At 39.6% G+C, this 15,280-nt stretch overlaps 1 protein-coding gene across 1 annotated transcript in view; it reads left to right on the top strand.

The window, feature by feature from the left end:
• The first annotated feature begins 1,380 nt into the window (after positions 1 to 1,380).
• Positions 1,381 to 15,280, top strand: part of LPIN2 (lipin 2) — a 106,154-nt gene continuing 92,254 nt past the window's right edge. Inside the window, exon 1 of the mRNA XM_020970654.2 lies at positions 1,381 to 1,634. The gene's annotated coding sequence lies outside the window, so the exon portion shown is untranslated. The remainder of the gene's footprint in view (positions 1,635 to 15,280) is intronic.

Below are 15,280 nucleotides of genomic sequence, written 5' to 3'. Positions count from 1 at the left end.
AACACCACTGCTGGATCAGTAATTTATAGGATCTATTCATCAATTTATTCATTCAACAAAAGCACATATTTCTTCTATGTGTCAGGCACAATTCTAAACAGTGGGGATACTAAGGAAAAGACAGAAACAGTCTTTGTCCTCAAGAAGCTTACATTCTACTGGAGGGAAATTATATACAGAGACAATTAAGTAAATACAAAGCAATATGGCTGCGAGAGTTCCAACAACTAGCTGGAAGGGAGAGAAGAAAAGGCTTCCTGTAGATGGTAGCATCTGAGGAGAGCTTTGAAAGTAGGTAGGGAATTTTTCTTTTTTGAGGCAGAGGGAAAGAGGGAATGCTTTCCAGGCACGGAGAAAGGACTTGGCAGGTTTCAAAAGAGGAAAGCCCAGTTTCGATACTTTAATGATCCTTGATTTTGTCTTGAGTACTGCCTTAATCTAGACACATTTACAACTCCACTATTACCTAGTCGATGTCTTTGAGAGTTGTTGCAGTTGAAAAAAATTCATCAATTAGTCACCCTGATGATAAGTCTATAACACTCATCCTTTCAATTATCCATTTAAAAAGAAACACACACTCTGGTTTTAATAGTTATGGGGGGAAAGTGACCCAGAAGGAGGCACTGCCTTTCCAGTCTTAAGGACTGCAGTCAAAGTATTTACCATTTAGTAGTTGTGGTGGGACCGTAGGCAAACATTCTCATTTTTCTCATCTATAAAATGGATACAATAATACTTGTACTACCAACCCTTCAGGGTTGTGAGGGGAAGTGTCTTATGAATGTGAGATATAGAACAGGTAAAATGGGTGGCTTGAGGGAGGTCAAAACTTTGGACTTTTAATTTTTTTTTCCATTATATGCATTACTCTCAGTAGGGCTGTTGCTATGGGAACCAAGTCACTAAGCGCTTAATACACACACACACACACACAACACACACACACACACACACTCTTTTTTTTTTTTTAAAGTAACGTACAGGCTGCCATTTACCCAACCAGGAGCAGACACCACCAACGCTGCTGCTCACCACCAGGAGTCTGCTGAGCCTGGAGGCCAGGCACCAACTGGCTCTGCCCCACAAGAGATAAGCAGCAGCAAGAAAAGAAAAAAAAAGCCAAAAACGTGCTCCTGCAGCCGCCCCGCTCTGTCTCACGCAGTCAGGGCCTTCGGCTGCTTACTGATTAGCCCCGGGGTGCTCGTGGCACGTCACAGGAGAGGCTCGAGAAGCAAAGAAGCCGCCTAGCAAAGCAACAGCTACCGACTGAGCTCGCAGTGGCAGAAGGCGGAGGGAAGCTGGGGAGGAGGAAGAAGAGGAGGAGGCTAAGGGATCACGTGCCTGCGGCGGCCGGGCTGAGCTGGAGGAGCGGGAGGAGCTGGAGGAGGAGGAGGAGGAGGTCGAGGAGGAGGGGACAGCGGGAACCTCTGGGCTCCCTGATTGCTAGCGAGCCCTAGCCCAGGGCTGCGCTCCATTCATGAAAGCCGCCTGGGTTCGCAGCAGCCTTGGCGGCTCTAGAGGCAGCGGCAGCAGCCCCTCAGCCAGCGGCCCCTCCTCTTCCCGAGCTGCTCGCACCCTCCACCTCCTCTGTTCACCTTCATCTCTCGCCTGAAGCCAGGAGGTAGACTGAGGTAAGCGAGCGCGCGCCGGTGCTTGTGGTTTGGAATTTTTGTGCGCCTCCCCCCACCAGGTTTTGCTCCTAAGTTTCGCTCTTCCCCCAGCCCCCATCCCACCTCCCAGTTCGCTGCCCCCGCCCCCTTCTCTGTTCCCCCTAGGTCTGTCTCCCTCCGACCGGCTTGCTGCGGGTTGCTCACTTTTCGGGTTTGGTGCATCTCTCGCCTCTCCTTTCTCCAAGGTGGGAGGCCTATCTCTTCTCCAAGGATAGAGAGGAGAGAGCCCGGGTCCGACCTCTGGCTCTCCCCTGCCCTGCGGAAGGCCGCCTGGCCTGGGGGCCCCCGTGGTGACTCCGGGGGCGGGAGAAGGAAGGGAAGCCGTTGTTTAAAAGGCTGGGCTTGTGTGTTTATGTGTAATGTATGTCTATGTGTAATGTATGTCTATGTGGATGTGGATGCACGCGCGTGAGAGAGAGCAAAAAGGCGAGGGGGCTTTCGTGACCACCGGGCATCCGTTTCTCGGGCTGAGGGCTCCATCGCCGCAGTGGGGGGAGCGCCCTGCCGTTTGCTTGGGCTCCCGAAGAAACCCGGGACTCTGGCGGAGAGCTCCTTTCCGAGGAGCCTGCCACCTCAGCAGCAGAAGCAGCCGGTTTGCCCGGGCCCCGGCCCCGGCCCCGGCCTCGGCCCGGGAGGAGCGCGGAGGCAGCAGCAGCAGCAGAGGCGGTGGCGGTGGGTGGGTTACTCTGACTGGCGCGCCGGTGTTGATGGGAAAGGGGTTTTCAAAATTGTCCTGGGGGTGGGGGAGTGAAGATTTTCCGTTTCAAACACGCCTCTCTGGGATTTCCGGGGACCAGAGGCTCGAATGGTGGCTGACTCTTTGCCAAGCAGGTCACGAAAGAGGAAAGAGCTGCTGGCAGACTCTGGAAGCGCTCTCCCGCCTCCCCTCCTTTTATTCTCTGCCCAGCGGGGGTACGGGCATGTGATGGCAATTGAAGCGCTAGTGCAAGAAGTTATATGTCTTCCTAGGGCCACTTGCCTCGCAGTGCTGCGAGGGTCAGCTCACAACAGTTTTTCTCTTGCTACCACCCCCCTCCCTATTTTAACCTTGGGGAGGGGGGGGAAGGTGTGGGGGGGGTAGCAGTTCGAGGATTAAAAGTAACCAGTTAACCAACAGGTCTCACGCACAAGCCACTCCCCTCACTCCCAGAGCCTCTGCCTCCTGTGGGAAAACTTAAGTTATTTTAGATATCTGATTTCAGAACGGAACGGAAGCAAGAAAGTGGAGAGGCAGATCACCCCTAAACATTCTCCAAACTGCCTCAGATCTTTCATTTTGTTACACTCTCTTAATGCCACCAATTGAAAATGTGTCATTTATTTTATAAACCCCTCCTCCCTCTTCCCGGAAAGGAGCTACTGAGGGACTATTGGCCTCTGAATGGGTTCAGCCTCCTTGTGGATTATAAACTTCCCTACGTAAAGGTCTGTGATTTCATTCATGTGTATACTTACCCCCTCCACCAATCCCAACCCTTCCAGCTTTCGTAGATGGCTGAATGGCTTGTTGTGGATTTAAAAAAAAATCTTCGGGTGCCCAGCCCTCTTAGTTGTGTACCCCTAGCTAGACAGATCCAAGAACAACAGACCGAGATCATGGGGAAGAAACATAGTCAAAGTTTTTACCAGCTTGATAGGACCTTTTGCAACCCAGGGTCAAGTAGGATCCAGGATGAGGTATCTTGGTAAGATTTCAATGCAATTTAGGTCCATATTATTGCAAACAAATTACGAAGTAGCTTATATCTGGAGCAAAATGTGAATGTTTCTCCATTTTAAAGATCATTTCTATGTTCCACTTCTCTCTGTGTCTGCAGCACCCTTTCCCACCCCCACCCCCTTCTTAACCTAATATTCACAGCTTGATGTTAACTGAGGATAGAACTGAAAGTTACTAGAGGCAGCAAGCTAGCCAAAGACGGTGTATAAAATAAAATCAATTTTGCTTCAGGGAGGGTCCTTGGATTAAGACTATCACCTGCATGTGGAGATGCAAAAGGTATTGCAAATGAGCTCCTTCCCACAAATATCTCTTCTTCCACCAATTCCTTACATCACCAATTAATTAGATTTTCATTTGGGTAATAGCCAACTTTGAATCTTAAAATGCAAATGATCCCTTAGTCTCTCAGTCATTGAAGAGAGTATCTGGCCACCTGAGTTTTGGTTCTGAACTAATTGTGAGACCTTGCTCCAATTTGTTTTTTTACCACCATTTTCTTCCTGTATTAAATTAGAAGACTGAGCTAGAGGAATCTCTAAGGATTTGTTCAGCACTACACTTTGATGATCAATGTTTAGACATTGATGAGAGGGTGCCAAAAACTAACATTTTGAAATTTTGCCCGGAGCCAGCTCTGTGCCAGAACTCACTCCTGTAATACATGATCCTCTACTCTCAGAATTTAGGCCACTGTAATTAGTATGATAGCTCAGCAACATTATTCACAAGATCATGGGATCGTGGATTTAGAGCTGAAAAGAACATTAGAGGCCATCTAGTACAATCCTTTCTTTTTAAAGATGAGGAAACTGAGGCCCATAGGTTTAATCACTTGTTCAAGATCACACAGCTCTTAAGTGGCAGAGCTGCTTCAAAACTCTTAATTCCAAATTCCTTTAATTCCAAATACAGTATCTTTTCTATCACAGAATGCTGCATTTAAATAAAGTTGAACAAATTAGGTACCTACCATATGCAAGACACTGTACTTGGTGCTGGACATACAGAATCCCTTCTCTTGTCAAATTAGATCCCCACTGGGAAGTAGTCACTTCACTGGGGTTATTGGAAAAGTATCATTATACCTATTTATAAACAACTAATTCTAAATCTAGTCAAATCTTTTAATTTTACAATAGGTAATTTTCACATTATTTAGTGTTACATAATGTTTATGATTTCTCTGGCACCTATATGGCACTGATTTTTCCCTTAATTGATAAGAAAAAATATAGTCCAAGAATTGGTGCTTTTAATCTATAACATTAGAGCAAAGAAGAGTTCTTAACCAGAAACAGAATTATGAAAATGGATAACTCAGATCTTCAGTTAGGTCACTCAACAAATATCTGTGGGTCTATTATGTTCCAGGCATTTTATGGGAGATAACAAAGAAGGTTAATTTGGTCCACACCCTCAAGGAATTTAGGTAGCTTCATTATTTTGTTTGAAAGGTGATTTTCCAGAGTATATTCAAATGAAGTGGGAAAAGCTCATTCTAAAGATAAGTTGATTGACTTATGAAATATTAACTTCTCCTTTCTTTTGGCACCAATGATTAGTAGACTTTACGGTGGAAAACTGAAAGAATCTTCTGACATAAAGTTACCAGAAAGAGTAAAGAATGGTAAAGTTTAAATGGTAGATTTTGTTTTAATATTAGGACTGTACAAACTTAGTTTTGAAAATAGGAACATTTGAAAATGGTCCATTTTAAGTTGGACCACTGTTAAAAGGAAAATGGAAGATCAGCTTGGTTCCTTATAGACTCTGAAGTTCCTCCAAAAGTCCAGGAGACAAAATAACTTTAGAGTTACTCAAGGAAGGCAAATTGTTCTGTGGCTTTTCCTGGATGAATGCACTCCAGTTTCCTGAAGTTATGAATTTTGAAATACTCAGGAGAGTATCAAACCCCAATAATTTGGGTTCCTCTAATTAAAAAGGTAAATTTGAGATTGTAGCAAAATTCACTGTGAATTACTCCACAAATCTTGTAAAACTATGATCTTCGTTAAAATTTTTCTCAAGTGTTTTAGTTTTAGGTTACTTCAATATCTACCTTTTCTGATATATTTCTTTATATGAATGTTTCCCCAAGGAGCAGCATAATAATCGCGGAACTAGAAGAGATTTCTAGAATCCAAACAATTCTGCTGCTTCCAGGGAAACTTTGCCTGAACTGTTCAAGATAAGTGGGTATATGTTCAAGATTCCTCAACCTTGGTTGATAAATTATCTCAGTGCTTAAAAATCCCTGAGCATTAGGAAGGTTTTGTTGTCAGTTTGTTAATCAACAAGCATTTAGTAAGTTCCTATTAGATGCTTAGAATGATACTAAGACGTTAATAAAACAATCATTCCCATACCCCCAGATTGGTGCTTACATGCTATAGTTAAGGCTGACCTAAATTCTTCCTGATGTATTCAAATGTTTTTTATATGTTTGGTACTTGGTTGAAAAAGAGTGCTTCCTTTTGCCTTCCTCTATGTGTGTTTACATGCTCATGTTTGTGTAGTTGCTCTGGCTATAGCTATTTAGTAGCTTTGCACCCTTATTTTGGTTTTACAATATGCATATTCTTCACTTAGTAAGTTCTTTTACTGCATGGTTAAGCCTTAAAGTCTGCCTTTTTATGAAGTAATCAACTCATTAATGAGTAAACATGGCTTCTCATGGGCAGAAAACTATATAATCGTGACTATTTTTGATTAAAACATTGAGAAGAAGGTTGCCCAGATTTGGTGGTTTTAATGTACTGTTTGGCTTTGTGGCTTTTTATTTGCACTCTTATCAAAAAGAGAGGGCTTCAGGATGAACAGTTGCTTGTATTTCCCTCATTTATTCTGCTACTGACTAGCTGTGACATCTTGGCAATCCATTCAATGGCTTGGAGCTTGAGTTTTTTTACCTTTAAAATGAAGGGATTTGAACTAGATGATCTTCCAAGGTCCTTTTCAGCTATAAAATTCTGTGATTTTTCTTTCATTTTCCCCATTCTATAAAGGGAAGGAAAAGGATAATAAAGAAGTAATATTGCTCAAATATCTTATTTTTAATAGTTTTTTTATTGATAGCTTTTGCTTTTATGTTGCCTAGATTTTTTTCCCTGAATCTCCACCTCCATCCCCTTTGAAAGAGCTATCTCTTATAACAAAGAATTTAAAATAGAAAAAGAGGAAGAAGAAAAAATAGTCAGCAAAACCAATCAATATATATTAAAAAAAACAAAACCACAACCCTAATGTTATATATAATGTTTTATATCTCTGGTGCTTCATCTCTGCAAAGGATGAGGGAAGAGAAAAGATGTCTTCTCATAGCTCAAATTCAAGGCCAAGCTTGGCCTTTATAGTTTTACAGTACATATTTTTATTATTTTCTGGTTATTATTATTTACATTTGCATTCTTGTAGTCATCATGTATATTGTTCTCCTGACTCTGCTTACTTCACTTTGCATTATTTTAGATCTTTCCATGCTTCTCTATCTTCATGTTTATTGTATCTTACAGCACAGTAATAATCCATTATATTCACGTACCTTGTCCTCTCTCATTTCCCTATTCTTCCCCTTCATACACACTTTTCCATTCTCACTGGCGTGCAAGCTGTTTCCAACGCACAGCATTGCAGAGTTGGTCTCCAGTGTCTATAGTGCACTTCTGTCTTACATGGGCCTCTTACTCTAGCTTTCTTCAAAGTACATCTTGGTACAACTTCATACATGAAACTTTTTCTGATTTCCCACCCTGAAATTGTTAGTGCCCCCTTCCTTTTGACATTACTTTGTATCTGCTTATGTATGTACAGGTTGTGTTTGCCCTCCCCCTCTTCCCCAGTAAAATGTAATCTCTTTTAGGACAGGGACTATTCAGGGTTGCGTTGGATTTTTGTTTTGTTTTGTTCTTTTGTCTTTTCATCCCTGGCACCTAACACAGAACCTTGCATTACATGCTTAATAAATGTTTGTTGAATTGAAATTTAAATCCTTAATGGGATTTCATATAGGGGGAAAGTGAAATATGCATTTTTTCCCCAAGTGGATTCATTGGCCACGTTTTTGAAGCTTAAAAAAAAATAGAGGTGTTGCCATTGTTTTATATTCAAACTGTTGTTGTGAAAAGGGAAAAAGCCAGAAAGCTGCTGAATAGAATTAACTATGCAGCTGCTTGACAGACTGGTTACATCATCAGTGTCTTTTCTGCCTTTTATTTTTAGATTCAGTACAGTGAGAATAAGGGCAAGAGAACTGACAATGTGCATGGTTATTGGGTATACTTTTGAAAATACTTTAGAATATGTAGATCTCATATAATTTCAGAAACTACAGCATCTGCGATACATTGGAAAAAAGGATAGCTCAAAAGTGGGAGAAAAGTGCCACTTTTAAAGGTTTTGATTTATAGTACTTGATTTTATGAAGTCTAGAAATATTATCTAGTATTTATAACTATAGCATCTTATAGTTTCCAAATTTTTTTTTTCTATTCATTTCATTTACAACATCTTTGTAAAATTTCACTGCAGTTTCCTCTCTACTTTAAAGGAAAATAATTACCTCCTTTAAAAAATCATGCTCAGTGTATGTATATTCAGGCAGTCTGTGCATTTGTTTCTTAGCATATCCTGTACGTGACAGCCAGATCTGAGGTGTTTAAAAAGTCATGTATCACTATAATTAATATTATGAAGTTATTGAGAACTGTAATGTGCTGTTATAGTGTATAAGTATACTTAGTGCATTTGGATTGTGTTGCCTAAGCTTTCAAAAAGATTTTATAATGTCACTTCCCTGATAAAAACTTGGTTCATAATTATTGCCTGTCATCAAATCTAAATTCCTTTTCTTAATAGCCAAAACTCAACTGCTCCTCCTGTGTGTACCTATCTAACTATATCTGCAGTGACTGTGCTCCAACTAGACCAATTTCTTTGCTTTCTCCATTTTTGTTTGCTTTCTCAAATTTCTTCCTCTCCTTTTTTATTCATTTCTCCCAAAGGGTTCCTCCTCTTCCCATCTCCAAATAATCAACATTAATTATTTCCTTTGGGATGGACTTTCTTTGACAAACTTTATTTCTACTAGTTTTATTTATTGTTTGTCATATAATTTTGCTCTTGGTGTGATGCTTTGTATTTGTTTTGAAGTAATGACTGTGTGACTTACACTTGATAAATATTTATTGTATGAATAAGTATTTTGTCTTCCCAATTAGGTAAACTCTGAGTCAGGAACCATATTTTACTATTTGTTTTATTTATTTCACTGTCTAGTTTCCCCAGTTCTTCAGTGCCTGCCATACCACATACCCTCTAGGCTCTTGATAAATGTTGACTTTTGAAAAGAGGAATAGATAAAATATAACAACACGGTGGGAATGGGTTAAATGGTCCAACAGAAAAGGCAAACAGTATTAATCAGATGTTAACATTGAAGATTCTTTTGTATTTTGGAAAATACTTAGTAGAAGTGCATTTTGAGGATATACCCACACCAAGCCTACTCCCTCTCCAAATTTTTCTTGGTTGTTTAGTAGTTTGACTATGAGAGATGATAAAGGGTATGAAGAGGGAAGACAGGGAAAGTTCTTGATCTGAATGTTGTATTTAGAAAGAAATAGAGGCGAAGAGTTCTTCGTAGGGCATCATAGACACTTTAAATATGACTTGGAAAAATGGACAAAAACTTGAAACTAGGGAAAAATATTTTTTCAAGGACCATGTGAATTATGTGAAAAACAGAGAAAAGTAAAGGAGGTGTTGAGGAAGGAAAAGGTAATAATTAACTCTAAAACAACTGTAGGCTCTTTATTTTGAGAGGAGAAGACAGGCGTTTGGTTCCAAATAATTAAACTTCATGAACCATGCAGGCATTTTACCATTTTTTTTTTCTTTGATGAGATACAATAATTAGGCCTCCTGGAGGCCTCTCTTTTCATTCATTCTGAATTGGTACAACTTCAGTTATATTATTTTGTATGTTGTCTTTTTTGAAGTATCTTTTAGTTCAAGTACACAGATAACTCTTAGATGTGTGTATTCAGCCCTATTTTCTTTCCTAAACTCTATTCCTGCAATACCAACCACCTTTTAGGTGTGTCGAACTGGATTTCTCATAGGTATCTTAAATCTAACATACTGAAGTTAGAACTCATTATCGTTGCATCAAATTTTTGATCTCTAAATTTCCCTTTTCCTGTTGAATTTTCCATTAGCCTTCTAGTCATTCAGGTCTACATCCTCAAAGTCTCTCTTGACGCTTCTCCCTTACTCAATCCCTATGTCTAATTAGTTGCCAAGTCTTGTTCAGTGTCAAATTCATCTTCTTTCCACTCAAATGGCTGCCACCCTAGTTCAAGTCATCATCCCTTCTTGACTGGACTATTGCAACAGTCACGTAATTGGATTCCCAGTTTCTGGTCTTGGCTCACATCATCCTCCACACAAAATAATCTTTCTAAAGCACAGGTTTGACCGTGTGACTCCCTATTCAAGAACCCTCAAATGACTCTCTATTGCCCCTTGAGATAAAATACAAATTCTTCATCCTGCTATTTAAAGACCTTCACATTCTGTCTCCAGCCTATCTTTCTAGGATGTTGCACATTATTTCCTCTCATGAATTCTATGTTCTAGCCAAACTGACCCAATGGTTCCACAAACTTGGCATTCTATCCCTTGTCTTCATGTGCTTCCTATCCCCCTTGCCTGGAATGTCCTTAAGTTAGTGCCTGAGTGGAGGATGGATTGGAGTGGAGAGAGACTTGAGGCAGGCAGACCCACCAGCAGGCCATTGCAGTAATCCAGGAGTGAGGTGTTGAAGGCCTGCACTAGAGTGGTAGCAGTGTCAGAGGAGAGAAGGAGGGATGTTACAAAGGTAAAATTAACAGGCGTTGGTAACAGTTTGGGTATGGTTTGGGGGAGGGGGAAGTGAGAGATAGTGAAGAATCCAGGATGACTCCTAGGATGCCATCCAGAGGGACTGGGAGGATTATATTACCCTCAATGGTAATAGGGAAGGTGGGGGCGGGGAGAGAGGTTTTTGTGACCCCATTTGGGATTTTCTTGGCAAAGACTCTAGGGTGGTTTGCATTTCCTTCTCCAGATTAGGTAGGGTACCTGTAACTTTGTTCCAGAGAGGTGATAGATTTATCTTTTCTCCATTCACACATTCATTCCTCCTTAGGGGCAGCTACACCCATTTACAAGAGGAGTGATTGGAGTTAAGAAATATGCCTTTTGTGGGAATTTGAACCCATGACCTTGGCCTTATTACCAAATGGCTCTATTTAATTGAGAAAACAGCCAGTGACAGCAACTACAGTGAAGAGAGGAGAAGTCAGTTGAGAGTTTACTTGCTGCAGCATGATTCATTATTGAGTTGGGGTGCTTGGATGTGGGTACCATCTTCCTGAGGACAGAAATATGCTGACTTTGGTGTGTAAGGTGAGCTGTTCACATCCGGTTGAATGTATACAAGAAAACTGAGAGGCTTCTGGCTGAGGTCTTTATGGAAATCTTGCTTAACACTCTTTCAATTTAAAATAGGTTATCCATTGTCCTGTTTGCATTGTCATGGGTTGTTTTAAATTAAACTATATCTGTTAATTCCTTCCCTGCCTTCAGGCTTCTGGATGAAAGGTTTTGTGAGGGTTATCAGACAAGGTTGCAGAGGTCAGGATTTCATCAGGCTTTGGGGACAGTTTTGATAACATGAAGGAGTGCTAACCTGTTATGAGCGCATTCTTCTGCATTTGGATGATGCCCTATGTTTGCACATTATTGCTTTGGTTCTTGTTCCTCTTTCTTGTTTTTTAATAACATTTAGTGGAGGGCAAAATCTGCTAAGTGATGCTTATGACCAGCGAAATACATGTGCAGATAGATCACTGTTGTACAGAAGTTTAAAATTATCTGCTACAGAATAAAAAGTTCCCGGGAGAATTTAGAAAAAAAACTGTTTCATTGACATGGTCTTGTAAAGAGACCTTTGCTGCATATAAGTCATGTATCCTGAAATATGACAGACTGGGTAAGTATGCCTTCTCTCTTGCTTTATCCCATAGTCATTTGGAATTTTTGATGACTAAAAACAATCACTAAGAAGATGATAACCCCAATTGCCTAAAAAAAAAAATAAGATGATGCTATTCTTTTTTTTATTAAATAAGCTCCTGACCCAGAAAACTTACTTATTTTAAGTCTTTCATTTTTTCCTGTATTCATGAATAGAAAGAAATGGGAATATTGTGCTGTGTAATATTCCCTTTGGAAAGGAATACAGAAGTATGAAAATGAAGAAAATGTGTATGTTCTATAAGGTGTGACCATAATGTAATGTGTCTTTAAAAAAATAACCAATCAAAACATCCAAATAAGTCTTGTATCCTTCAGATTGATCACCTTAAGAGGCTCTGCTCTTAGTTGTTCCAATAATGCTGGTGTTACTCAAAACACATTCAGAATTTTTCTTTGGTAATTGCCTTTAGAGCATGTGGGATATAATTTTCAGCATGATCAGTGGCAGCAAATTGTCCTCTGGGGTGGTTTTGATTTTTGCAAATTACCAAAAAGCATTTGTAAGGTGAGCTGTTCTTATGAGGTTGAATGTATACAAGAAAACTGAGAGGCTTCTCGATAAGATCTTTATGGAAATCAGACAAGTCAAGTCTGGTTAATAAGATCATTGATCATATTGAGCAATATCATTTAGTTGTGATTATAAAATAATGAGGCTGATTTTTCTTGCATTATTAATAAACTTACTGTAAAGGTACTTCTAAAAGAGGCATTTCCCTTCCCCATTCACACCCCCAAATTAAGCAACAATATCACTATTGTGTTGAGTGTAATGAGATAGCTAGTGGCTCAGTAGGTAGAAAGCTGAGCCTAGAGTCAGACCTGAGTTCAAATTTGGCCTCAGACATCTAGCAGCTGTGTGGCCTTGGGCAAATCACTTGACCTCACTGTGCTTCAGTTTCCTCAACTGTAGAGTGGGGATCATAATAATAGTACCTACCTCACAGGGTATTGTGAGTATCAAATTAGATAATAATTGTAAAGTGTTTAGCACAGTGCCTAGAAGGTAGGTGCTATGAAAATGCTTATTTCCTCCCTCTCCTATTAGAATAAGTAAAAATTCCTCTTTATAGACTGAATGTGACATATATACATGTCTATACATATACATACATACATGTGTGCATGTATACATATATACATATATATCATGAAATATGAAATAATTGAATTTTAAAGCTGGAAAGGACCTGAAAAATAATTTTATCCAATACTTTTGTTGTATAGATTAGTAGACTATAGCTGTGAAGCCAGACATTTTACTCCAACTCCCTAATCGATTGTTGGCCGAGACAGAACTCTTGGTACTGTGTTTTTCCCACTGTACCACACTGTCAGAAAGAGTCGTTTTTGGCAAAGGATGTGTAATTTCTAATTTCTTCAATTTTGTGTTTTACCATAATTATATCAGGGCCCAGTAAGCTGACTGAATCCCAAATTTGAATTGTAAGTTGTAAAATAAAGCTTCTTGTGAATATTTAATTATTTTAGCTTTGCTAAAAGAAATCTGCAAGTTGTAACTACAGATTAAATTTAAGTTTTATAAAATTAATTTGACGTTCCAGAGGATGGTGTTTTTCCATCCAAACTAAATATAAAGGCACTAAACTTGGGGAAGAGGGATAAAGGAATTGCAACAATACCACAATGAGAGAACCTTTTGTCTCTCACTAGTATTGTTATCTCTTAGGAGATGGAAACAATTCTTCAGATATCTCAAAAGTCGCTCTCATTCTTCAGAGACTAAATACATCCTAGCAAGCTGAAATGCAGACATTGGAAACATTTAACCATGAAGAGTAAGGTAAATAACTTTTCTTTACCCCCACATCTGCTGTGGGGTGATTTTTGCTTTTGTCTTTTCCAGGAAGAGAGGTTATAGACAGCTAGTTGGCACAGTGGATAGAGTGTTGGAATTGGAGGTAGCAAGACTTGGAGTGTGAATCCTACCTCAAGTACTTACTTTGTGACCCTGGGTACTTTATCTGCTTCAGTTTCCTCATCTCTAAGATGGGGATAATAATTGTACCTACTTCCCAGGATGGTCATGAGGGCAGAATGATATAATGTTCTTGCTTTATATAATATATAATTATATAATATATAATATATATAAATGCTGACTCTTAATAGTGGTGTTTCTGCTGTTATTGTTGTAATTATGTACTCTTGTCATTATCAAAATGTGCATATATTAAAACTTGTCAAATGTAGATCTCTGCCCCATTATGGGATAATAGAGTTAAAGCTGGAAGGGACCATAGAGACCATCTAGTCCATCACCTTCACATGTTTCAGATGAAGAACTGAGACCTAGAAATGTGAAGGGATTTGTCCAAGGTTACATAGATAGTAAGTGGCAGAGCTAGAACTCTTGTATTCTTTCTACTAAACCACACTGCCTTTCGTACTTTGTTTCTTGCTCATATTTTTTCTTCTTCTTAAAATATCCAAAAGGAATCTAGCTAGCATATTTAAGGACCCAAGGGTATGTGACTAGCTTGTTACAACATGAAATTTCCTAAATAAAATAATGAAAGAAATTCTTTAGTTAGCATTTTAATTAGGAAAGGATGGATGGGTAAGAGATTGTGTTGATGGTCATAGATTGTTACCTATTAACTCACATGGATAGGAAATTTCAATTTTTCCGAACTTTCATCAATTTTGTATTTATAGAGATTATTCATGAGAGGCTCTCTAGCATTGCTGAATGGACGGAGTATTAGATTTGGATTCAGGAAGAGTGTTCAAGATCTGCGTCTAACACACTGGCTATGTGATCATAAACAATCATTTAACTAACACACACACACACACACACACACACACACACACACGCACCCCCAGCCTCAGGTAGTTCTCAGAGAGGAAGAAGTTGTATTCATGAAGGAGTCAGTCGATAAATATGTATTAAGCACCTACTATGTGCCTCGCACAGTGCTGTGTGCAGGGGACGCAAAAAGAGGGAAAATATAGTCCCTGCCCCCAACAAGCTCACAATCAAATGGATTCCCATGTTGAGAAAAATCACAAGTCCTCACATTGATGTATGGAGTATTCATGTAATAATCGTTACATGCTTTGTTACTTCAAGAGACCAACAATCTCATCTGTTAGCATTCTCTCCACGACAGATATAAAAATTACTCCACACATTAGCAAATGGTTTCGTGAGTTGCTTGGCTGAATTCACCTGGTGGGCGGAACTTTTAGGTCTTTGTGTTTACTGAGTCTTGACTGGTCAGTCTGTTACTGAATTTGTACTCAGAGCATTAGCTTTGCCAAGGTACCATCAGAAGCAACTAAGTAGCACAGTTTATAGAGTGCTGGGGCCTGGAGTCAGAAAAGACCTGAGTTCAGATGTGGCCGTGGACACTTACTAGGTGGGTGACCCTGGGCAAATCACTTATCCTCTGTCTGCCTTAGTTTCCTCAGCTGTAAAAGGGGGATCATAATAGCATCTACCTCCTGGAGTTGTGATGGTGAAATGAGATAATATTTGTAAAGCACTTAACATATAATGCCTGACACAAAGAAGGCACTTAATAAATGTTTTTCTTCCTTCCTTAGACCTTACAGTGCTTGGGTTCTGCCAACTCAGGATGAACCTAATATCACCTAAAGAGGCCTTAGAGAATATTTTTAGGCCTGAATACAGGAATGTGAGATAATTAACATTCTAAAATAGATAATATGATTTTAGGAGACTATGGGTGAATTCCTGACTCTGGATAATTAATGAAATTAGGGTTTCTAGTGTCAGAATGCTTTTATTTTAACCTCTATAAAGTAAAGGAGAAAA

Source organism: Phascolarctos cinereus, unplaced genomic scaffold, assembly GCF_003287225.1.
Source record: "Phascolarctos cinereus isolate Bilbo 61053 unplaced genomic scaffold, phaCin_HiC Scaffold_4;HRSCAF=312, whole genome shotgun sequence".
NCBI classification, from domain to species: Eukaryota; Metazoa; Chordata; class Mammalia; order Diprotodontia; family Phascolarctidae; genus Phascolarctos; species Phascolarctos cinereus.
The sequence above is the reverse complement of the archived record's forward strand: the minus strand, read 5'-3'. Positions and strand labels throughout refer to the sequence as shown.